This window comes from Mustela nigripes, chromosome 2 (genome assembly GCF_022355385.1).
Source record: "Mustela nigripes isolate SB6536 chromosome 2, MUSNIG.SB6536, whole genome shotgun sequence".
In the NCBI taxonomy this organism is placed as follows: Eukaryota; Metazoa; Chordata; class Mammalia; order Carnivora; family Mustelidae; genus Mustela; species Mustela nigripes.
Window position 1 is genome coordinate 117,167,008 of NC_081558.1, and position 24,919 is coordinate 117,191,926.

The window sequence follows — 24,919 nt, forward strand, 5'->3', positions numbered from 1 at the left end:
TGATCTGCCAAAGATCACACAGATATTTCATACCAGAGCCAAAAACTCAGAACCAAGTCTTCTGATCTGCAGTTTAGTGTTCTTTTCACTCGGCCTGTCTTTTTCCAGTGACAGATTCCAGGGACCTGAGCCACAGGATATGGTGTAATAAATTCATGCCAGGTGCTTCTCCTTCCCCTTCTCATGCCTATGACAGACATCGTTAGTTAAGTACAGTGCTCTCCTAAGGTCACTGATGAGCATGGAGATTACAGACCCAGACTGTCATTATAAAATCTGAGTAGAACAATGCAAGAGCTATAATTTATTTGTATCAGGAGTGTCAGAAGAATACAACAAAGGCAATCTCAAAACATAAGCTATAAAATGGTTTAATATGGAAGTGCATTGTGCATGAGAAAATTGGAAAGTATTTAGACATAACCATTTGGGGGCAAGGATGTCTGAAGTGACACATAAGTTTTTTAAAGAATTGACTGAGGAATCACTTCCTACATCCTTGAGGAAATCTGTTGTAGATTCTATTAGACTATTTCAATTTTATATTTTATTTTATTTATTTTTTTTAAGATTTTATTTCTTTATTTGTCAGAGAGAGAGCAAGAGCGAGCACAGGCAGACAGAGTGGAAGGCAGAGTCAGAGGGAGAAGCAGGCTCCCTGCGGAGCAAGGAGCCCGATGTGGGACTCGATCCCAGGACGCTGGGATCATGACCTGAGCCGAAGGCAGCTGCTTAACCAACTGAGCCACCCAGCTGTCCCTCCATTTTATATTTTAAAACTTATTTTGTGGGGTGTCTGGGTGGCTCAGTCAGTCAAGCATCCAACTCTTGATTTCGGCTCAGGTCATGATCTCAGGGGCATGGGATGGAGCCCCACGTTGGACTGCATGCTCAGCAGGGAGTCTGCTTGGGATTCCCTCTCTTCCTTCTTCCCTGCCCCCACTCTAAAATAAATAAATAAATCTTTAAAAAAAAAACATCTTATTTTGTTGTTGGAAGAAAAGCTATTACTTTAGTTCTATAAAATGTATTATATATATAAAATTTGGCCTCATCCTGAATACAATAGACTTGGAATGCATACAACACATTCAATAGAGCAGTACTGGTGTATGGTACAATTTGATGGTTCTGTTCTTCTTAATGCACTTGTCATTCAGAGCAAAGTAGGCTTAGAAAAAAATATATGATTTCTAGGGTATCATTTAAAAGCAGAGGTTATAAAGCCAGGGCACTCTGAATTTTAGGGTATATCCCTGAGAACCAGATTCTCAGATACATTCAACACCGGACTGAGAGCAGAACTTCTTTGAACTTGATCGTAGGAGAAAACACCCTACAGAAGCAACTGCAACCAAATTCCCAGAAAAATAATGATCACTCTCTCCCTTTCTATGACTCTGAGCGGGGCATGGGAGTAGAGTTAGGTACGAAGGTTATTTGAGTAAACCAAAGTGGCCAAGTTCCTTCCTTAATTCATCTGTTCATCAAGTACCTACTGTGTGCAAGGTCTGCTCTTACACACTACTTGGAACACAAGGATGAAACAGGGGTTTTATCTTCAGAAGTTCTTTATCGCAGATCCCATCCTCCTCTTTTAATAGAGTAAGATGTCAGAACAAGAGCCTAATAAGTTAGAAATCTAAGTATCAGCGAGTGGTACCCAAACACAAGAACACTGAGTTCAAGCATTAGAAGCAGGATACATCCCTGCAATTGTCTACACAAATCAGCAGGTTTCAAAATGGTAATCCAACCCTTTCCATCCCTCCCTCCCTCTCTCTCTCTTTTCGTTCTTTCTTTCTTTTCCCCACCCCCCCCCCATTTTCTTTTGGCATGGATTACATCATCATTTGCAATATTACTAATTGCTGGATCACTTAGATGCATTACTAGGCTCTTAGGAAATTATTTCTGGTAATGAAATTCTTTTCATCAGATCGACTTTCAGATTTGCAATATAGGCTTGTCCTCTAACAAGTAAGTGTTCTTTTCAGAAAAATATGCGGCAGATGTGGCAAAACAGAAATATAATATTCTTGGAAGTGGGCTAGTTTGGATAACAATTAAACTTTCATATTTGGACTTTATTCTTCTAGTAATTTGTCTGTAGCAAATTTTCACCAAGGTTGAAGTCATCATTTTGTGCAACTTATTCTTAAATCTTCAAACAAAGATCAGTAAATTCTTGTTATATCTTTTCAGATTTTTGTAGTAAGAAGTTGTTGATTTATATTTCCCTCATTCTTTTCTGGAATAGAATATCTCAATAATTTCAACCAGGTTTTCCCAAATATTAGCAACTTGTTATTCAATGAATAAACTTAACCCGATTACTTCTCAAAGGCCTTTAACATCTGTTGAAGTTCCAGGGCACAAGGACAAGACAGAAAATATCTAAAGAAAGTGGGCTCTGAAGTCAATCCAATATAGGTTCCATGTAAGCTCTGCCATTCCCTGTGTGACTTCAGGTAAATTAATCTCACTCAGTCTCGGTTTCCTTATTTATAAAATGGGGATAAAGTGTACATTGTAAAGTCATCATGAGAACTAAGCACAATATAATAAAGCAGAGCGCCTGGTGTATAATCAGAGTTCCTTAAGGAATAATTTCCTTCTGCTTCCTTTTTAAAATGATGGTGCTAAAGCTCGGGATTTAATCATTAAAACAATCAGTGACAGATGCAAACCATTCAAGTTTCAATCAACTTTCCTGACACTTTGGTATGTAGAATATTTGACATTTCTCCTTTCTTCTTCATGGAAGAAGCACCCCCACATCAGGGAAATGAAAAAATTGGGGGAAAAACACCTATAATCTCATCATCCTAGCACTACAACAGTTTCCATTTTTGTCATGGTCTGGCTTTTATACAAAAAGTCCACATGTTCTGCACAGTCGCAAACAGACTGGGCTTCGCATGGCATCATCTCTTTCAATGTACTAATAGATTTATTCCAGGTGATAGTGGGAAGCAGCTGAAGAGCAAGAAATGCAAAGCTGCGGAGGTGTTCAAGTTCTCTCACATCGTTCAAACCTTTCTCCTTCACAGAAACTCCACAAAGAGCTCCTCTGCTGTGTTCGTTACCCAGGGCGGTTTCTTTAAATTGTTTGACGTCAGAGAAGGAATGCTATAGCAACAGTCGGTCAAACTGGAATTAACTCAGAAGAAAGATGGGGGTGGGGAGAGGAAAACTGCTCCCCGGCGGTACTGACTTCAGAGGAAGCAAACTGGGTAGTTGCATTCATTTTCTGACATTTTAAACATTACAAAGAAGAAGAAAGAAAGGAAAAGAAAAGAAAAAGAAAAGGGAAAAAAACAAACAAAACAAAAAACCTCGGTTGAGATGCATATGATGTTTAACCCCTGCAGAGATGAGCGACTCGCCAGGATCATGTGAAAGGCCTGGTTTCACCAGTAACAACTTCCAAGTATTGGTCATTTATTTAGAGGCAGGCTCTGGGCAAACGGCATCTCATTTGATATGTTAGCACGTTTAGGAGGTAGGGATCATCCCTCTTTGGCCTGTGACCAAGCTGAGCCCCTGAGACGTACGCAGGCACCCGACCAGCTGGGATTCCAATGCAGTTTAGTGTGACTCTGGGCTCCAGTTTACTTTCTTAAACGTAGAATTCCAGGCTGTTAAACCTAAACAGAACGGGGTCTTCTACCTCAGCCCCCCATCCTGCCCACGAGCAAACTGAGGGTTCTGCGGTGCCAGGAAGGAAACCGGCCACACCACTTGGACGCTCAGAAGTGTGCTCTTGCGTCCAGGCGCCACAACGACAAGAAAACGAAACTGCCTGGGAATTAATGCTTTTCTTCTTCTTCTAGCAGGAAACGAGACAGAAAATAGGAAGCAGAAGCTGCGCGCGACGCCCGCCGCCGCCTTCTCCCCCTGTCCCCCTGCTCGGGCGACGCGCGCTCCAGGGTGCGCGCGCGCCCGCGCCGCGTCCCCGTCGGGCCCGCGCGCCTCGTGCCTCGCGCCTCGCGCCTCGAGCCACGTCCCCGCCCCGGCCCCGGCGCGCCGCGGAGTTGGCTGCTGGGCGGCGCGGGCCTGGGTGTGGCCGGCGGATCTCGGTGGCGCTCGTCGCGGCGGTGCGCTTCGCTCTGCACGCCGGCTCCGCGCCCGAGGAGCTGCTGAGCTCCCCGCGGACTCAGGCAGCGGCCGGTCGACGCGGACCTGAGTCCCTCCAGGTAGGCGGCGATCGCACGCGCCGCGGCTCGTCGGAGCGCCCCGCGGGGGGGATCCCGGGCTTCCCGCAGGGGGCGTGGGGCGCCTCGGGGCCGCCCCGCCAGAACCCCACCCGGGGGTAGAGTGGGGCTGGCGGGGTCGGCGAGTCGGGTGGCGGAGCCTGCCAGGGAGGGACGGGACGGGCGCGCCTTGGTCGCGCTGCGCTCCCGCTCGGGGGTCAGCCGCTCGGCCGCCGCCTCGGGCACTTCCTGGGCGGCTCGGACTGCTCGCTCTGGGAAGCGAGGGGGCGGCCTGTAGTCCCTCGGCCTCCACACCCCCAGGTCGGTCCCTACGCCCCGAGGCCTCCCGGAGGGACTCAGAGCGCGAGCTGGTGGTTGCCCCGAAAATAGCGGTTAGTCGGGACTGCCCAGAAGGGTTATTGGGTGGAGAGCTCTGGGAAAGCTCATAAAAGTTTTCCGCTGAGTGCTAAAAATGAGTCTAGCGGTTTCTTGTTAAATTTGTTTTGGAAATGGTTGTGTCCAGTATTGGGGGTGGGTGGGTGGGTAATGGATTATGAATTCTTGTATATTCTGTACATGATAAAATGTTTTTCCTTTTCTTTCCACATTCTTTCTCTGCTTCAAAACACTGCTTCAAAAATGATTGCCTTCTACTTTGGTATTTATTGCCATACGGTAAGGGAAGACTGAGTTTCCAAAAGTTTAAAAACAGACTTTCATTTGTTTATAGAAACGATGCTTTGTTATTTTGCATCTCTCTCTCGGTCTCTGTCTCTCTTCCCTTTTCTCCCACTCCTTCCTTTTCTCTTCTGGTAGAGGATGTGGATGCATCTTTTTCTCTTTTGGCCACTGGCAGAATAGCTCGGCGTGTAGATTAGCACCCTGCTGGGAAGTTTTCTTAAGACATTTGAGATTTAATTGTTGATGAGAACGCTCTATTTTCATTCCTTTTTAATGTTGCAAACTGAGATTGTGACTCTGGAGTAGAGCTTCTAGAACTTACAGCACACACTGCTTATTTAAGATGAAATTAAAGTCTTTTCTAGTTGTGGAGGAAAAGGATGGTTTGGATACATAAAATTGTATGCTTTGAGTTTCTTTGCCATTATACATTTTAAGACTCGTTCGTGTGGGACTTAGGGTTATTACCGATCTGTGGCTCTGAAAGTTTATTGTGTATTTCAGTATTTGGCTCAAGATCATTTCAAGATTTTCCGTATTGTAGATGAATCTGAAACCGAAATAGAAGCTTTTAAAATACTGTTTTATTGAACGTGGTTAACTGTCTTGTGTATACACATTTGTAAAATTATAAAATTGGTTAATATGGCTTGCAGTACATTCAGGTGCATGTCTGTGAGCCATCAGCGTTGTTTACGAGGCTATTCTTGAGTCATTGGTCTTTGTTAACTTGTAGAATTTCTTCTTTTGTAATTTTCCCCGGCTTTGTTGAGATATAATTGGCACATAACATGGCATAAGTTTAAAGCATACAACCTGATGATTTGATATTTATATACATTGAATAATGATGACCACAGTAAGATTAGTTAACACGCTGATCACCTGTGTGTGCCAGTGGCCGTATTTAGCCACTGTCAAGTATAGAATACAGTGTTGTTAACAGTAGTAACCATGCTGTACCTTATATCCCCAGAGTGTCCTCTCTCGTAACTGGAGGTTTGTGCCATTTGATCAGCATCTCCCTAGAATTGTTTCTTTTAAGCCATTGGTGCTTTAGTATGTCAGCACATATTTTTACACTTTAAAAATAGATTCTGGGACATTATGAAAATTGAGAATTAGAACAAAGTATCGGACATTTTTTTGCCCTTACCAAGTACTGCCTGAGATGATGTAAGTTCTGGGAGTTTTTCCGGGGGGGGGGGGTTACTAAAGTACACTTTGTTACTAATTCTTTACCTTGCTGACTGGCTTAACCTGTATTTGTTCTAGGAACTAATTATTAGACATTTGTTCTGGGCCGGGGGTGATGCTGTACATTATTCTATTTATATCTTACATGGACTTGGCAAAGTAGGCATTATCCAGTTCTACAGGTGAGGAAACTGTACTCCTGAATTCTTAAATGACTTGCCTGTGGTTCAGTTCACTCAATTTGGGATTCAAGTCCAGACCTCTCTGAACCTGGAGTCCACCTTCTTGCTTCAGTGCCACAGTGATTTCTTGCCAGGACATGAGGAATGACCCTCAGTTACTCGTTAGCACATTTGTAGACTTTCCAAGACATGCCAGAGATGTGGATTTGTTTTTCCAGTGTGATTGTTACCATGTGGCTGTGTTAATTGTACACAGATCCTTGAGTCAGCCATTCTCTCACCTCTCTGTTTCTGGTTCAACGCCTGGCTCAGAGTTCAAGACCTCCCTCTGCCCAGGGCAGATTTTCTCCTGTTGACATTAATGGGTAGTGAAAACTTGATTATCCTTCCAAAATAATGATCCCATTTTAATGTGGGTTTTCTAGAGCTATACATACAACTATTTTGGAAGGTTATGAACAATATGGCAGTCTCTTTTTGAATATGAGAACCCTCTGATATTCCTCAAATTAAACCAGAAGATATTTCTTTTGAAGAATTTATTTACTGACAGAGAGAGAGAGCACGAGCGCATGTCTGCGCACAAGCATGGGGAGCTGTAGGTAGAGGGAGATGGAGAAGCAAATTACCTCCTGAGCAAGGAGCCCAAAGCCATACTCTCTCCCAGGAACCTGACCTGTGTGGAAGGCAGAGGCTTAACCAACTGAGCCACCCAGAAGCTCCTTTGTCTCCCATCTTAAAATTCTTTTCTTGATCTACTGTTCTGCCCTGTGTCTCCGGCTCCACATTGAGAAAGCATTTTTTTTTTTTTTGAGAAAATGTAATTTTTTTGATAGAATAAAAATAAATGCAGGAGAGGATAACCAGAAACTAGTAAGTTACTTACAGGAGGTGGGTAGGAACTTAGTAGAAGGCATAGTGGAGGGAATGACACTGCTGTGACTATATCTTTTTGTATAGTTTTGGAAACTTGTTTATGTTTTATATGTTCAAAAATAAAATTAACAAGGCTGAAATAAAAAACGTCCAAAATTGAATACAAACAGCAACAAAGGAACCAACTATGTTTCAATGAATAACATGAACTCTCTGAAGAAAAGAAAAATCCAAGTAAGTTTTTAATACAGTACTTTGACTATCTTCCTTAAATCTAAAGATAGAAAGGATTACAAAAATAAGAAATCTTGACCCCTGTGTGGTAGATATATAGTAACTCTTGAACTATTTTGTATGTGTCATAGAAATAAGCAAATGAGTAAATTCATTGATATTTTTTGAGGTAGAGTTTTTACTGTGGGAAAAGAAATAAAGATGAAATGGAAGAAGGCAGTGAAGCATCTCTGGTGTTTGATTGAATTTAGAGTAACATTTTCTAGCTCTGTCTGATGGAAAGGTCTAGAAGCAATGATACCCTAGTAGCAGTAAGCACAAATAGTGCCCAGGTCTAAATGGCTGACTCCAGGGCTGGGGCAGAAATAGCAGAAGATTAGCCTAGAATACAGGGTAAGGAAGTATTCCCCAAAATGGTGGTGGTACTTCAAAAAGACATAGGAACTAGTTTGAACAGCCAAATCTGGGAAAATTTGAGCCTCAAAATGAATAATGGTAATAATGGGTTATAACCCATTGAATAAAGTAAGAATCCACAAGTTCATAATAAGTAAAGGAAAAGGAGAAAGCATTCTCAAGTAGACTGTCAATAAAAATGTAGAAGGAGTAATAGAATTAGAAAACTGACTGGCTTGCAACAATTATGGTCTTGTTGGTTCACACCAGCATTACTAATGGAGAAAACTGGATGGGGAGAAGGGTACTAATACAGTTTCCAGTGGTCTCTCCAGAGATTAATGACCAACGGGGAAAAGGAGTACTTCACAGTGAAGAAATCTGGCAGACACCATCTCAACCAACTGATCAAAGTTAACATCACCAGTAGTGGGATAAATAGGTTCCTCTTGGGGCACCTGGGTGGCTCAGTTGGTTAAGCGTCTGCCTTCAGCTCAGGTCCTGATCCTGAGGTCCTGGGATGGAGCTCCGTGTGTGCTCCTGCCCAGCGGGAAGTCTGCTGCTTCCTCTCTCCCCTGATCAAGCTTGCTCATGCTCTCTCTCTCCCCCTCTCAAATAAATAAATAAAATCTTAAAACACGTTCCTTTTGATGTGCTTAATTGGGGACATCATTACTTTTCTGTGGTTTTTCTAAAATGCATAACCAAAATCTACATAGAAGAAACAATTGAGGGACCTTAACTGAGGGCATTTGGGTGGCTCAGTTGGTTTAGCATCTGCTTTCAGCGCAGGTCATGATCCCAGGGTCCTGGAATGGAGTCCCCTGTTGGGCTCCCTGCCCAGGGCCGGTACTCTGCTTCTCCCTTTTCTCTGCCCCTTTCCTCTGCTTGTTTGCGAGCACAAGTGCATGTGCTCATGTATTTTCTCACTCGCTCTCTCATGCATGCTCTCACTCAAATAAATAAAATTTCGAAAAAGTGCTAAAGATTAAATAAAGGAAGTTTAAGAGCTCTGACAAAGTGCAGTGCATAATCCTGGATTGGATCTTGGATCAGAAAATCTAACTGACCTAATAGCATTATCAGGACATTGGCAGAATTTGAGTATGTAATAAATATTAAATAATAGTATTGCATCAATGTTAAGTTTTCTGAATTTGGTCATTGTACTGTGGATGTGTAAGACAACGTCCTTGTTCTTAGAAAGATACACAGTGAATTATTAGAAGTAAATGGTCAGAATATCTTCAATTTACTCTCAAATGGACAAGCAATAATTATTAGACTGAAAAGAGAATGATAAAGCAAATGTGGCAAACATTAACAATTAGTGAATAAGTGAAAGGTCTAAGAGTATTTTTCACCATACTGCTTTTTTCTTTTTTTTATACTACTTTTTTCAACTATAAGTTTGAAATTTTAAAAAATGAAATGTTATAAGTAAAACCTCAAAAAATAATAAAGCTACTTTGTGTCCAAAAACAACGACAGAAATCTTGGGAAGAGTCCATGTAGGCTTATCTATTCCTCAGCTCCCCACCTCTCCTCTTCTAAACCCACTACAGAGTGATTGATCCTTCCTGTGCTGTAAAAAAATGATTCTTCTCATGGTCACCAGTGACATCAGTCTTGCCACATTAGGTCTCTTGGTCACCTTTAGCACGGATGGTAGAGAACTCCTTCCTGCTGAAACAGTTTTCCCTTGGCTTCTGGGACATGGACTCTTGATTTTCATCCTGCTTCACTGGTGGTAGCTTCTACTCCTCAGAAGATGGTGTTATCCTCCATCCCGTTGCTTAGGCTGACAGTGAAAGTTATTCTGAAGTCTCCTGTTTCACTCATCCTGCATTTGGTCCCTCATTGTCAGCTGTGATGGCTCCTAACTTACTGTCCTTCCGATTTTGGCTGTTTTTTATTGTTTGTACTGCCACTGCCTTTGTGTCAAACCACCATCTTCCTGGGACCGGACTGCAACAGTAGCTCCTCACTGATCTTTCAGCTTCCAGTCTTAGGCAACAGAACCCATTACTGTTAGATAAAATCTGAAGTTTTTACTGTGGTCAGGAGGCCCACATGATTACATGGTTGGTCTTCTGCCCACCCCTGTGTAATCTCTTCTGCTTTGCTCACTACCCTCCAGTCTCACTATCCTCTCTGCTGTTAATTCAGTATCCCAGGTTAGTTTCTGCCCCAGGACCTTTGGATTTACTGTTTATTCTTCCTGGAATGCCCTTCTCCCATTTAAAGCATGGCTCATTCAATCATTTCATTCAGGCATTACATATTAATTTGTTTAAAAATAGCCTGCCTTGTCACTAACTTCTTGCAGGTTTTTTTCTCCCACAGAGTCCTTATCTGTACTTGAAATTGTTTGTTTATGTGCTTTATTATCTGTCTCCTAGACAGATACAGATTAAAGCTCCACGACAACAGGGCCTTTTGTTTGTTTTATTTACTGCTGAATCCCTAGAGCCTGGAATGTGACTGGCATGTAGTTGGAACTCAGATATTTGTTGAATGAATGAATAAATGCATGAATTAATATTTGCCACCTTTTCTGCTGTATTTTGTCTAATACTGTTTCCAGTTGGGAAGGCGGTCTCAGAGAATCCTATAACGGTAGTGCTTTTGAACTTCTTGGTTGATACTACTAAAGCTTCTTGGGAAGCTAACAAGTTGGTAATTTTCCCAGCTTCATCTTCCTTTTGTCTGCCCTCTGGTGGAGGTAATACTGATAAGCAGCCAGATGAGTATAGTGGGTCACTAGGAAGAAACAAATTATCCACAAACTGGGTAATTAACTTTTTAAATTACAGAGGTTAAAAAATTGTAATTTTTGGTAAGCCTCTAAATTGACCATATTAATATAGGAATGAATGACAAGAAAAAGGACAATAGTTAAAGAGAGATCTGGTTTAGGATAAAAAAAAAAAAATTAGCTCCAGAGTGTTTTGGATATATAAAATAATTCCTGTTTAAGTATACTACTTTCTCTGAAAGTAGTTTTTTAAAGATTTTATTTATTTATCTGACAGAGAGTGAGCAAGCACAAGCAGGAGGAGGGGCAGAGGGAGAGGGAGAAGCAGACTCCCCACTGAGCAGGGAGCCCAAAATGGGACTTGATCCCAGAACCCTGGGATCATAACCTGAGCTGATGGCAGATGATAAACCGACTGAGCCCCCCAGGCACCCCTCTCTTAAAATATTTTTAATATTTTTCCATTTTTAGCTCACAGACACCTTTTTCTAAACTACTCTTTCGGTTAATCTTTTGATTTTTCCATTACAGAGAGCCTTCTAGAATTGCCCAAAGCTATATTTACTTAATTTGTTTTGCAATAGCAGTCATATTAAATGATTTTAATGTGCATGTACTACTGACTTGATAAAATAATTTAAGTTTCTCTTAATGTCCATCTTTAATATTTAAGGCAGTACACAGCTTAATGTAACCCCTTCTCTAACCCAGTTTTGGCTTTAGCAGGGTTGTTTCCTGTGCTGTTTGATTATTACCAAGAACGCTTAGTATATACCTTGCTGGGTAAGGGCATACTCCCACCAAAATGCTTACTGTACAGTTGGGACCCCAAAAGGGAGCATTTGCTCAGGGGGTGTCATTAATGCTGGCATCTTTGCAAGTTTTTAGAGCTCTGAGGTTCTCATCTTAACAACTATGTAATATTTCAGTGTATGGATGTATCATATCTCCTCTTCTGTTGATTTATGTTTGTAATTTTTTGTTATATAAACAGCTGAAGAGTGATGGTCCTTAAACATTTAATTTTTATTTATTCAAAAATACTACATTTTTAGAAGTCTTACTGTTTCTTCTTCTTCATCTAATTTTTTTAATCATTTATATATATTTATTAACATATAATGTATTATTTGCATCAGGGGTACAAGTCTGTGATTCATCAGTCTTACACAATTCACAGCACTGACCATAGCACATACCCTCCCCAATGTCCATGACCCAGCCACCTCATTCCTCCAACCCCCTCCCCTCCAACAACCCTCAGTTTGTTTCCTGAGATTAAGAGTCTCTTATGGTTTCTCTCCTTCTCTGATTTCATCTTGTTTCCTTTTTCCTTCCCTTCCCCTATTATCCTCTGTCTTGTTTCTCAAATTTCTCGTATCAGTGGGATCATATAGTAATTGTCTTTCTCTAATTGACTTACTTCACTCAGCATAATACCCTCTAACTAGTTCCATCCACGTTGTTGCAAATGATTTCACTTTTTCACATCAAAAAGATTTCACTTTTTGATGGCCGCATAATACTCCGTGTGTGTGTGCGTGCACACACACTCCCCCCACATCATCTTTATACATTTCTTGTTCATCATCTAACTTGTAATACATTTTTAAGTATGGAGAAATTGATAGAATCTGTACTGTGGAGGGAGAACACTACTTTGGCATAGACAAAGATGAGGATGGGGGGGGTCCCTGGCTCAAAGGACTATTAGTCCCTGTGCTTGTGCATAGGGATTTTTGGTAGTTTTGTTATGGTAACATGTAGCAATGGCTTGGCTCATTTTTTTCCCCTCTTCAATTTTTCTGGAGTTCCCCATGTACACACTCTTTTATTATTATTATTATTTATTCATTGGACAGACAGAGATCACAAGTAGGCAGAGAGGCAGGCAGAGAGAGGAGGAAGCAGGCTCCCTGCTGAGCAGAGCCCAATGCGGGGATCGATCCCAGGACCCTGGAATCATGACCTGAGCTGAAGGCAGAGGCTTAACCCACTGAGCCACCCAGGTGCCCCCATGTACACACTCTTATCCTGGAATTGTTTAAAGGGTGAAAATTGGGCTTTAGCTATTTGGTAATGTAAAATTAAAAACCCAGTAATATACCTTAAGCTGAATGAGACTGCGTTGTCTAACTGGCTTTCAACATAGATCATACATTGTATTTAGGATAGTTAACAAGGCTTCTAGTGACCAGGTTTTTATAAGGAAATAATTTAAACATTTTTTTAATCTCCTAGACTTCTGTAAATTAAATTATGTACGTAGTAGAGAAATGGACGATAGCTAATTATTTAAGGATTGAAATTCATCAACAAGGGATCCTCATTATGTGTATTACTTATGAAATGAGTCTCTGGGGAAGCTGTTGTGGGAGTAGGACTTAACTTTTTGAAAAATGTGGTTTTAGGGCATCTGGCTGGCTCAGTCCAAAGAACATGAGACTCTCGATCTTGGGGTCATGAGTTTGAGCCCCACGCTGGGTGTAGAGATTACTTAAATAAACATTTAAGAAAAAAAAGAAAAATGTGGTCGTCTTGTCACATGATATAAAAAGCAAAAAAAATTGTTATTTTAAAATTTTTAAAACTTAGATATTTTCATGGTTATATGTTAATGTTTATGAGAACTAAAACTTATCAAGGAATTTCATTATTTTATTAATTAATGTGTGACTAGGGAAGCTTTTGGGGGGAAATTTTTTTTTTTAAGATTGTATTTATTTATTTTGACAGATAGAGATCACAAGTAGGCAGAGAGGCAGGCATAGATAGAGAGAGAGAGGAGGAAGCTGACTTCCCCACTGAGCAGCGAGCCCGGTGTGAGGCTTGATCCCAGGACCCTGAGATCTTTTTTTGTTGTTTTTTTTTAAGATTTTATTTACTTGACAGAGAGAGAAATCACAAGTAGGCAGAGAGGCAGGCAGAGAGAGAGAGAGGAGGAAGCAGGCTCCCCGCAGAGCAGAGAGCCCGATGTGGGGCTCAATCCCAGGATTCAGGGATCATGACCCGAGCCGAAGGCAGAGGCTTTAACCCACTGAGCCACCCAGGTGCCCCCTGGGGGAAAATATTTAAAAACACACACAAATATTCCTTTGTGACTTGGGTTATAAAAAAGAAATGTTGCTATGTAAATTTCATCCATGGTTATGCGCTAGTTTTCAGTGAGGAAACATCTTTGTAAAGTTTTTAGAGATAATGGAGACATGTCCTGAAGGGCTAGTGAAGCATCAGGAATAATGTGTGTTTCCTCAGCAGTGCTGAAGAGCAGTCTTGGTGTATGTGAGAGTGAGTGTTGCTAAAACACTATTCAGGCCACCTGGGAGAGAGAAGACCCTTTGGACAGATGGCTTTTGAGAACCTTAGTGGTGGGGAAGGGAGTTGAGGATGGAGTGGAATCACAGATAGCTAGTGTGGGTTATTAGCTGTTAGTTTAAACCCAAGAAAGCAGTTGTGTGATATTTTGGTAAATAAAGTATGATCCTGAAGTGGCATTGGTGGAAAAGTGTTCATCTCAGACTGATACCACACAGATGCATTTACTTTTTAATTAGTAAAACCTCCGAAGTTTTACCTTCTACCTAGGTATTAATGGCTTTATGTTAGAAAGAATGAGATCTGTAGTGGGAGAAAGACGCTAAGTGATGTACTCTTATTTCTACTTAACTATTGGTAACTTTAAGATAATTTTACTTCTTAAAAAAAAGATTTTTAACTTTTTTTTAAAGCTGTGAACACATGAAGTTGCAGCTACCTTTCCATGAATATGTGATTGGCAAGTCACATTTTGTGCCATGTAGCCAAATTAACAAATAAGCTAGATCGTGATGCCTTATAAACATTATAAACCTAGAAACATTGGATGGGCACTTAACAAACACTTGTTGGGATGAAATTCTTATAGCCACTGTTGTCATATTTTCATCTTTTAGTGGTGGGATTCATTTAAACATTTTTTAGATATAATCAAGAATAATGTTTAACAAATTCTGGTTAATTTAAGGGATTGATTTTGGTTAAAAAAAATACACACACAACACAAATTATGTGACTTTAAAGTGATCTAAGACTGTGTGATTTAGTGATAGAGAGATGAACCATACTTGGTCCCATAAAAAAAAAAAAAATCCAAGAGATAGGGGCACCTGGGTGGCTCAGTGGGTTAAGCCTCTGCCTTCGGCTCAGGTCATGCATGATCTCAGGGTCCTGGGATCGAGTCCCGCATTGGGCTCTCTGCTCAGCAGGGGGCCTGCTTTTCCCTCTCTGTCTGCCTCTCTGCCTACTTGTGATCTCTCTGTCTCTGTGTCAAATAAATAAATAAAATATATTTTTAAAAAATCCAAGAGGGGAGTTAGAGAGGAGAAGGGAGTTGGGGGAAGTTGGAAGAGGAGGTGAACCATGAGAGACTATGGACTCTAAAAAACAGTCTGAGGGGTTTGAATTGACGGGTGGGTGGGAGGTTGGGGTACCAGGTGGTGGGTATTAGAGAGGGCACGGATTGCATGGAGCACTGGGTGTGGTGAAAAAATAATGAATACTGTTATGCAGAAAATAAATTAAAAAAAAAATCCAAGAGGCAGTAATACTTGAGTGAAGTCATCTGAGAAAAGACAGTCTGAGAAAGTTAGGATTTGTAATTTATATAATCGTAATTTATTTCCTAATGTCTGAGTCACAAAGTCTTAGAAATACTAAAATTGAGGCCTCTCAACTTAGAGAAGGTAGTTGTAGGACTAAGTAAAAGGAAAAGAGGTAGTGCAGCTAAAAATATAAGCATTCTAGAAACAGTTTCAGTTTAAGGGAGATCCTTAGTATGGTAAGTGCAGTCATATTCTCATGAAACATTCGGTTTTGGTTACATAGTATTTTAAAATATGTGCTCTGTTGCAGCCCTTCTGTACCGATATCAGTCAGTAATTAATATCAGTCAGTAATTACTTTTCGGAAGAAGATAAACTTTTTTGATTGGGGTGGGTCGTTGTGAGTGCCTAGTGCAGGGTAGGAGTTAAAGACATGTTTGTAGTGGAGGCAATTTGGATTTGACAGGTCAGGATAGTGTTCATTTCTTATATATGTTAAGACTGTTGCTAAAAATAATAGGAATAATGCAGAAAGAAAAATCCTTTTGAAAGCTTTCCCAAATGTTCACTAGAAAAAAGCTAAACCTCTTCACTTTAAAGCTTCCATTTTCTCTCCAGTTCTGTAGGGAGAATACACTAAAAGAATGAAAACACATGCATTCTACATTTAGAAGAGGCACTCTGCATCTGGTTTTTATATAGTACCTGATATTATTATAATCTTAGGTTTTGTTACTACCTTTGTCTCAAAGAGTTCTTCCCTTTTCCTTGATTTAAAGGATAATTTTATAACTTGTAATTTAAAAATTAAACCTAAAGAATTTATGATGAAACACTCAGCTTTTTATAAATGGCATAGTTTAAAAACTACAGTCGTCACACATTTTATTTATAACACACAAATGTAAAAATGTGTAGGAGTGAAACAACAAAATCCGTTTACTTTAAATTCCATGAATACCTTCCTTTTTTTTTTTTTTTTTTTTTTTTACTTTAATGCATGACATTTTATTGGGCCGTGGAATTTACTACCTGAGTTTAGATTTCTGCCACGATGACAAGTCCTGTTCAAAGAGAGAGCCCCTAATTCTTACCCAGAGGGTTCACCCCCAGTGGATCTGTTTATGATAGTCTGGATAAAGAGCTTGTTTTCTTGTTGGTTGATTTCTGTGTGGACTGATTATGTTGTGACTTGTTAAGAAAACTAAATCACAAAGTTCTTTTTTAAAGAAAAAAATTTAGTAAGAGCTACTTTTGGCAGATGAGAATCTAAGTCCCTTTTTTAGTTAATTCCGGAGATACATGAAGGAGTATTGGCAGGTGTTTTCTCACATGCTTTGCTACTTTAACAAAGATCAGTGCATTTAAGTCTTAAATTAAAAACTTTTTTTCAAGCATCTCTCTTTTCTGGTGTCCTAGGTATTTCCTGATAGAAGATGTCCTTTCAACTCTTGAGTTTATTTCATTCTTAGTTTCTTAAAGAGTAATAGCATGACCAAATACAGATTTAAAGAAGGTAGTGGCTGCCAAAAAATTCAAGTTTTTGCCAGATGGATTGTTTCACTTGAGGAAGGGGAAGATAACACCTGAAATACGTCAAGAAATTGTTAATGATTTCTTTGTAAAAACAGATATCTTTAAGTTGTGAGTGTTTGAGAAATAGGAAATTTATATGGGGAGTGTCTGTTTTTTCTCTTACCATTCTGAAGGCATTCCTCAGAAAAAAAATTCAAAAAATTTTAACAGTTCAGATATGGGAAATAATCCTGTCCTATTAACGAAAAAAAAAAAACTGATAAGAATGGGAATTTTTTTTCTATAATTGTGTATTCCAACTACTATGTTTATTTTTTAAAGTATTTAGATGTTTTGTTTGAGCAGGAAGATAATATAAATGCCATTTAGGTTTTTTTAGGAAACTTTTTTTTAAGATTTTATTTATTTGAGAGTGTGAGAGAGAGACAGCACAAGCAGCAGGGAGGTGCAGAGGGAAAGGGAGAAGTCGACTCCCCGCGGAGCAGAGTGAGTCTGATGGGGGACTCTGAGATCCGGACCTGAGCCGGATGCAGACGTTTAACCAGCTGAGCCCCCTAGGAGCCCCTTAATGAATACATTCTTTAACCTTCCCTCAGTCAAAAGGTTTTAGATTTGTTTCCTATAGAACCTAGTTCAGACCTGTGTTTCTCAGACGGTAGGAGGCAGCAGAATGGGGGCGGGGGGGCTTGGCTGGGAAAGGCCTAAAATGTGCTTTTCTAGCAAGTTTCTCAGTGGTACTGCTGCTGCTGGTTCCCACACTTTGGGAACCACGGATCAGGTTATTTAGTGGAATCGTGGTTAGCAACCGTGCTGCTGCTTCCCTTACACACCTGAGGAACAGGGAGGGCTTCAATCTCAGAGTCAAGGCATTGGAGTTGGGGGTTGGCTGCATGCTGGGCTGGGCCCAGTACTGCTGTCCTCCCAGGTAGGTGGAGTTTGAGAAAGGCCTTTACATAATTGCATGTTTTCTCTCCTACCCTCTTTCCCCTTTTGACTCTCTTTTCTCTCCTTACCACTCATTAGGGAGTCCTGGTCTGTATAATAGGGGATAGGGATAGAGTCCTCTCCTTGCCAACAGAAGTCTCCAGAGTTCTCAGGGAGGGATCTTCTGCACCTCTCAAGGAGTTACGGAGAGAATAGAGGGGTTACATGGCCGCACAACTGGGAGGCTGGGGCTGTGAAAATTGTAATAATTGGTAATAATTGTATTTTCTTTTTTGTTTAAAGTATTTTGTATTACATCTATTGATCCAGATACTGATAATGATCTGATCAGTGCTTCTGGTTATATAATGTCTTTGATACTTCCCTTGCTGGGCCAAATTAGCCCTCACTTAAAGTTCCAAGGACATTTTGTGAATGTGCATCTCTGATTTCCCAAACAGTCCCATAGGGTATCTCCACGCTACTGATGTCAGCAAATTGAGACTCAGAGCAGGCGAGCAGTCCTGGGATCACACAGTAAGGACGCTGCGAGTGAGTCAGCAAGCTGTTAGGTTATATGAACTCAGGTATGTGTGGTAAGCTCCATAACCTGTGGTTTCGTCATCTGTGGGATGGGGAAGACACTAGCCCCTACCTTCTGAGGTTGATTTGAAGCCATTAAATGAGTTACTGTGGAGAATTTCGAATAGTGCATGGCACAAAAGTGCGCAATGAATGCTATTTCTTGGTTGGCTGACTCCTACTAATGCCTCAGTTCTGGGCTTATCCTGACTTTGCGCCATGTGATCTTCCTCTTAGGCATTACAGGTCAATAATCTCTTTTCCAGAAATTGGAGATCCAAAATGCTATGCAAATGGCAGGTTTTTTTCATACATCACTTAGTGGCAAAACCTTACACGATTTGGACGCATTTTGTACGGCAACCAGGCCTGATCTAACTTGAAACCTGCTAGTCTGTTTTTCCCCACCTACTTGTGAATGTGCTTATGTTTTGTTACAGAAATACTCCTTAATTATATGGGCTGCTGCCCCAGGGTCCATACCTTTTTAAAATCTGAACACTGCCCAGATCCAAGCCACACCTGGTGTTAGGGCTGTGTATAATGAGATTATGGACCTATGGGAGTGTGCCCCTCAATGTCTGTTTTCCTACTTGAGTGTGAATTCCTGGGGAACTGGAGCTGTCCTATTCATACGTAGCCTCAGGTCTTTGTGCATGATAGACATTCATTAAATGTCCGGTGAAAGAAGGAACCGTGCCATAGCATAGCGGTTAGGTGAAGGGAAACCGACTGAAGAGCGTGAGCACCTTAATTGTTTCCTAGAACACAGACAACACAGACGGCCGGCAGTTCACAAGAGGTGGAATTTTTTACTTTGGGTGCCTGTAAGTGTTCAGTGGGATGAGAAAGTAAAAAAACCTGAATGCCTGTGCTACAGTTTCAGCAGCTCTAACTTGTATTCTTCTGGCTTATCCATTCACCCCCTGCAGTCCTAGGTTTTTAGTTGACTTCTGTGAAAGCCACATGGGAATATCTGTACGTGCAATGCTTGGGGTGGATAGACAAGTGTGCTTTTAAATTCCATGCTAAGAGGGGTGTCTGGGTGGCTCAGTGGGTTAAGCGCCTGCCTTCAGCTCAGGTCATGATCTCAGGGTCCTGGGATCGAGCCCCGCATCAGGCTCTCTGATCAGTGGGAAGCCTGCTGCCCCCTCTCTCTCTGCCTGCCTCTCTGCCTGCTTGTGATCCCTCTCTCTGTCAAATAAATAAAATCTTAAAAAAAAAACAAAATGAAGCAAAAATAAATTCCATGCTAAGAATGATTGTAAAAGCTTTAAATACCTAATTCATTATGGGTTTGCAGTTAGGTGTTTTTTTTTTTTTTAATTTTACAAAGTATAGGAATTAACAGATTGCCAAGAGAAACGTAGAACATTAGAGATTATAAAAACAAATTTGAATTTTTCTGATGAATAGACTTACTAAGCAAAAGTAGTTTTATGCCTAAATTTACAACCTAAAATATTCTTTCATGCTTTGTGAGCTTTCATGATCAGGATGAAAATTATTAATAGCTAAGAAATAATTCATATTCCTTATTGCATATAGATGAAAATGGCTCTGTTCACTCACACAGCAGTATAATTGTATAGACTACATAATGCCTTGCTTTGGTAAAGATTCTGTGGACGTTTTAAGAAGTGGAGAGGGAAGGCTGAATTACGCAAACAGTGGCTCATTGGTTTTTTTTTTATATGTGTAACTGGCACAGCTGAACTTTTAAAAAAATAACTGATATGCTGCTTTCTTCTCAACTTACAATGCTTTCATTATATGATAGAGTAATTTCAGTTGTGTTAAATGAATCATTTATTCATGTTGAAAAAGAACTTAGTCAAGAAGTTATGGTAACTGAAAGACACTGTGCTTGTATTAAAATAATTTCTGTTAAGTTATTAGTTTAAAATTGCTTTTGTCTATCATTTCAGTACTACTTCAGAGATTGTGATGAACCACTTCAATATGACCTAGATTAAAAATCACCATTGGTGAAATTTCTTGACAATTACACTGAATCCTTCTGATGTTTTTTGTGTTTTATTCTTGGTTGTGTTTTTATGTATAATTTCAAAAAATCTTTTAAGACTTTATTTTTAAGTAATCTCTACATACTCCCAACGTGGGACTTGAACTCCTGATCCTAAGATCAAGAGTCCCATGGTCCACCAACTGAGCCAGCCAGGTACCCCTGTAGTTGTGGGTTTTTTGTTTTTGTTTTTTGTAAAGGAATGTAGAGATGGCTCATCTGTATCTCGTATTCCTTTATCTTTCCCTCCTCCTAGGAGGAAAGTTTCTTGGCTAGCTGGCTGAAGATAGATTCTGGGAAATATAAGTATTTAAGTGAATGGGGTGGGGACAGACAGCAAAAAAAAACCCCAGAGAAACAATAGTGAGATACAAGGGGAATCTAGGAAGTTGGGGTCATGAAAGCCATAGTAGTAAAGGGAATGAGGAGGGGTAATATCATTAGTCAGATTTAGCAGAGAAGTTTGATGAGCTGCCCTTTGAAAACATCAGTGTGGCAGGGTGAAGACAGCCGCGTCCCAGACTCTCACACATGTTGGATTCAGTCCCCACCATGCCTCTAATTTTAGGCAAGTTATTTCACCTGTCTGAACCTCCATTTCCTTTTATTTTTACCTCATTCCACTTATTTTATGGTTCCCAGTGGACTTAAGGTGTGGTAAGAGTTAAATGGAGGCATATTAAATATTTACGTTTTGTTTTGTTTTGTTTTGTTTTTTAGCAAAAATCTATTTGGATTGGGCATACGTAGGGGCAAGATTCTTAGAGAAAGAAGCAAAGCTAGGAAATTATTTGATTAGCTATAGCTATGTGGTTGCCTTATTTGGAAAGCCTAGTTGCCTGTGATTGGTTGTCCTTGGGTTTTACAAGTTTAGGTTTGGGTTTGCTTATGTAGTTTGTTAAGGTATTAGAACCGCCTCAGTCTAAGGGTCTCCTTGTTCAATTTATTATTTTTTTTAAGATTTTATTTATTTATTTGAAAGAGAGAGAGCACAAGAAGGGGAGGGTCAGAAGGAGAAACAGACTCCCCACGGAGCAGAGAGCCTGATGCTGGCTCCATCCCAGGACTCCAGGATCATGACCTGAGCTGAAGGCAGTCGCCCAACCAACTGAGCCACCCAGGCGCTCCTCCTTGTTCAATTTAGTGCAAGAGTTAAATTAACTTATTTATTGTGGATCCACTGTGACTCACTTCTATATATTTGCTTGCTCATTGGTAACATAAACACCCATAAAGCAAACCCAGCTCACGATTCAAAAGTTAACCATTACTTGCAGCTATTGTACTTGTGTGCTTCTTCCTTGTACTGTTTATCATTCCCTTTAAGAATATTTTGTTACATCGGTGTGCATTCTTAGTTGTTTTTGAGCTTTATAAAAAGAATTATGCTGGTATGTGTCTTCTGGAACTTGTTCCACTCCCTACCCCCCCCCGCCCCCACGCTCAAATACTACTTTTCAGATTACTCTAGATTGTCTGTACTTGTAGTTCATTTGTTTTCTTGTGATATAATAATTCATTGTGAAAGAAAACACTACAATTATCCATTCTCCTGTTGGTGGGCATTGGGGTTTTAAATTTCTTGCTCTTACGAGTAGTATTATATGAATCCAACTCTCTTTCTTTTTTCTTAAAAGATTTTATCTTTTTTTGGCAGAAAGAGAGATCACAAGTAGGCAAAGAGGCAGGCAGAGAGAGATGGGGAAGCAGGCTCCCCGCCAAGCAGAGAGCCTGATGCGGGGCTCGATTCCAGGACCCTGAGATCACGACCCCAGGCGAAGGCAGAGGCTTAACCCACTGAGTCACCTAGGTGGCCCTGAATCCAACTCTTGACACATGAGCACATGTACTTGAGTTTCCTTTAGGGCTTATGTACCCAGAAATGGAATTGAATCTTATTTTTTCTAATAAACTAATAAACTTTATATTTTCTAATAAACTTTTTAAACAGTTTTATTTTATTTAAACAGTTTTATTTATTTTTCTAATAAACTTTTTTTTTTAAGATTTTATTTATTTATTTGACAGAGATCACAAGTAGGCAGAGAGGCAGGCAGAAAGAGAGGAGGAAGCAGGCTCCCTGCTGAGCAGAGAGTCCGATGCGGGACTCGGATCCCAGGATCCTGGAATCATGACCTGAGCCTAAGGCAGAGGCTTTAACCCACTGAGCCCCCAGGTGTCCCTCTAATAAACTTTTTAAACAGTAATCTGTATACCCCATGTGGAGCTTGAACTCATGACTCCAAGATCAGGAGTGGCTGGTATGTCCTACTGAGCCAGCTGGGGGCCCCCAGAAATGGAATTGTCATATTGAAAGATAGAGGTATCCTCACCTTTGTTAGATAGTGGCCAAGTTATTTTCCAATAGATTTCCTACCAGAGTGAGTTACCTTTTCCCCCAACCTTGCCAATTCTTCTTTTTCTTTTTCTTTTTTCTTTTTAATTTAAGTAATCTCTGTTAGGTGTATGACCAGTGTAGATGAAAACCTTAATTTTTGCCTAGCATCACTTCTTTTTTTTGGTCATTAATTCAGGTGAAGTCTGATGATCAGTGAGAGAGTATGTTTTGGTTTACTCCCTTCATAGGTTGGGTTCTTGAGTATCTTCAACTTTAAGGAAGATTTGGAGTTCATTTATGAGGCAGTTCACCTGGCTGTACCCAGTGGTAAATTTCTGTAGTGGTGGTTGACTATTTATCTTTCTGGTTTTCTTTGTCCTGCCATTACTTTCCATGTTTCTCCCCTACATTCACAAAGTATTATGAACTATTTTGCCATTTTCTTGGTTTTTGTTCTTATTAACTATGGATGTAAAGGATCTAACTACAGGAGGACAAGTAGCTGGAGGACTTTGTTGCTTGCAGTAAAATATGTGCCCCTGGAGGGGCACCTAACAGAAAACAGAGTAGGACTTCTGGGGACTCAGACATAGTGAAAAGCCCCAAAGCTGAAGGCAAAGAGGCATCAATTATTTTACCCCTCCTTTCTTTTTTAGAGCTTCTGACATATGGGAACCAAATCAACCTCAAGGCTTACTAAATAGCCCAATGGTCTGCTGCACACACACCCCAACCCAACTGTTGACAATCATTCTTAACAATATTCTCTCTATATCCCACTATAAAAACTGAGATAAGAGAAGGTCAGCCAGAAGGGCTACCTAGCACCTTCAGGTAGTCTGAATTGGAGCATGCTTTAGTTGACCGTTTGAGGCAGCGACTTACTAAACTGTACCTTATGCCACAATATCATCCTCAGGAATCCAGAGCTTTCATAGCCCTGATACGTCCACAGACCAGGTCAGTACAGGGACTGGCCACTTCATTAGATCCTCCTTTAGACCTTCAAAACATAACTTACTAGGATTTATTTTACTTGGTTTCACCTAGGGGTATCTTTGTGGCTTCATTTTACCCTAGTCATCTCTAGGCTTGTATGGAAGTCATTTATAATTTAGTTTGTGCTCGATGTGATCCTTATTGGTATTCTCAGCAATTGTCAGGTGGGAAGAAAAGAGCAACAAAGTGTGTCATCAAAATATTCTTTCTCCTTAGTGACAGAACCAATCAATTTTCCTTAAAGAGTGAAAAACAAGTTCCTCCTTTTAGCAGTAGGTCATGGAAGGTAGGGGAAGGCAGCTTTAACATTTCTTTTGAGGCATCTGGAGAAAGTTTGCAGTTCTCTCTGTCACGGAGGAAAAGTGATTTTCTCTTTACTTTTCTGAGTTCTTGGCTGAGACACCCTGCAATAAAAGATAAATGAGAAAAACAAGTTTTTTAACATGTTTGTATCCCTCACATATACATCAGAGATTTCCAGGGAGAAAAATGTGTAACTCCCTAAGGTAGCCAAGGCACCAGCTGACAGACAGTCTCTTCAGCTAGAGGAAGAAGAACTGGCGCCTTTGGGAGTGCTGGTGGGGTAGGGAAGGGGACAGTCCTGGGAGGTTATCAGGCAAGGCAAGGGTAAACAAAGGTAAGGTGTGTTGGTGCAGATTTAAATCCTGCACTCTATATTGGTTCAGACTCTCTGGTTTAGAGTCCTTTCCTTCCTAGAACAGAAAGCAAGACACTCTGACAAGTAGAGATTTTCTTTATAAATTTAAATTTCCATTTCAGAGGATAAGGTCTCTTGTTTTTAGTCTCTCCTGTGTCTGCTGTTTCTCTGAATAATTCTGTGTCACATCCTTAAACCATCATTGGGATGGCATATTCTGCTACCTTTCATTTGGTACAAGCATCTCAAGGGCTCTGATTTTGCCACTAGAAACCTTTCTCAGACCCATGCCTTCTGACCACTCCCCCATTTCCATGATGCCTGCTTTAATTTAGCTGACGGCAGCTGGACAGGAGTGAATGAAGCTTGAGAATTCAGAAGTCCCTGTGAAGAAATGGGGTCATGTATAGACAGCTCTGTTTGAGAGTTCATAATGAAGGGTAGAAAAAGGACGGCCCTGTGATAGTGAACTGTAGAGTCAAGGCATTTTTTCTCTCTCTCTTTTTTAAAGGTAGAGACTTGGGCATGTTTAACCCTGATACAAAGTATCCACTTAAAAGTGAAAGGTTACCCACAGGTGGTGGTTTGCTAGATGAAACTGAGGACTTAAAATAGCCTGAATTGTTAACACTTGAATACCCTCACCAATCTTAGCTTTACAAGGAGCGAATGAACAAAGATTAAGTGTGCTCTGTTTTATGATACCACTAAGTCTGCATGTTACCTAGAACTATTCCTGTCAAACACACTGTACTT

The 24,919-nt window shown here is 40.5% G+C and overlaps 1 protein-coding gene across 5 annotated transcripts in view; it reads left to right on the forward strand.

Annotated features, from left to right (window-relative positions):
* Nucleotides 1-4,036: 4,036 nt before the first annotated feature.
* Nucleotides 4,037-24,919, forward strand: part of GNB4 (G protein subunit beta 4) — a 55,486-nt gene continuing 34,603 nt past the window's right edge. For 2 of the 5 annotated variants that reach the window (XM_059391498.1, XM_059391502.1), the window contains exon 1: nucleotides 4,037-4,199. The gene's annotated coding sequence lies outside the window, so the exon portion shown is untranslated. Of the gene's footprint in view, nucleotides 4,200-4,332; nucleotides 4,589-7,214; nucleotides 7,367-18,091; nucleotides 18,148-24,919 lie in introns of those variants that run through there. The other 3 variants (XM_059391499.1, XM_059391500.1, XM_059391501.1) reach the window with 3 other exon arrangements.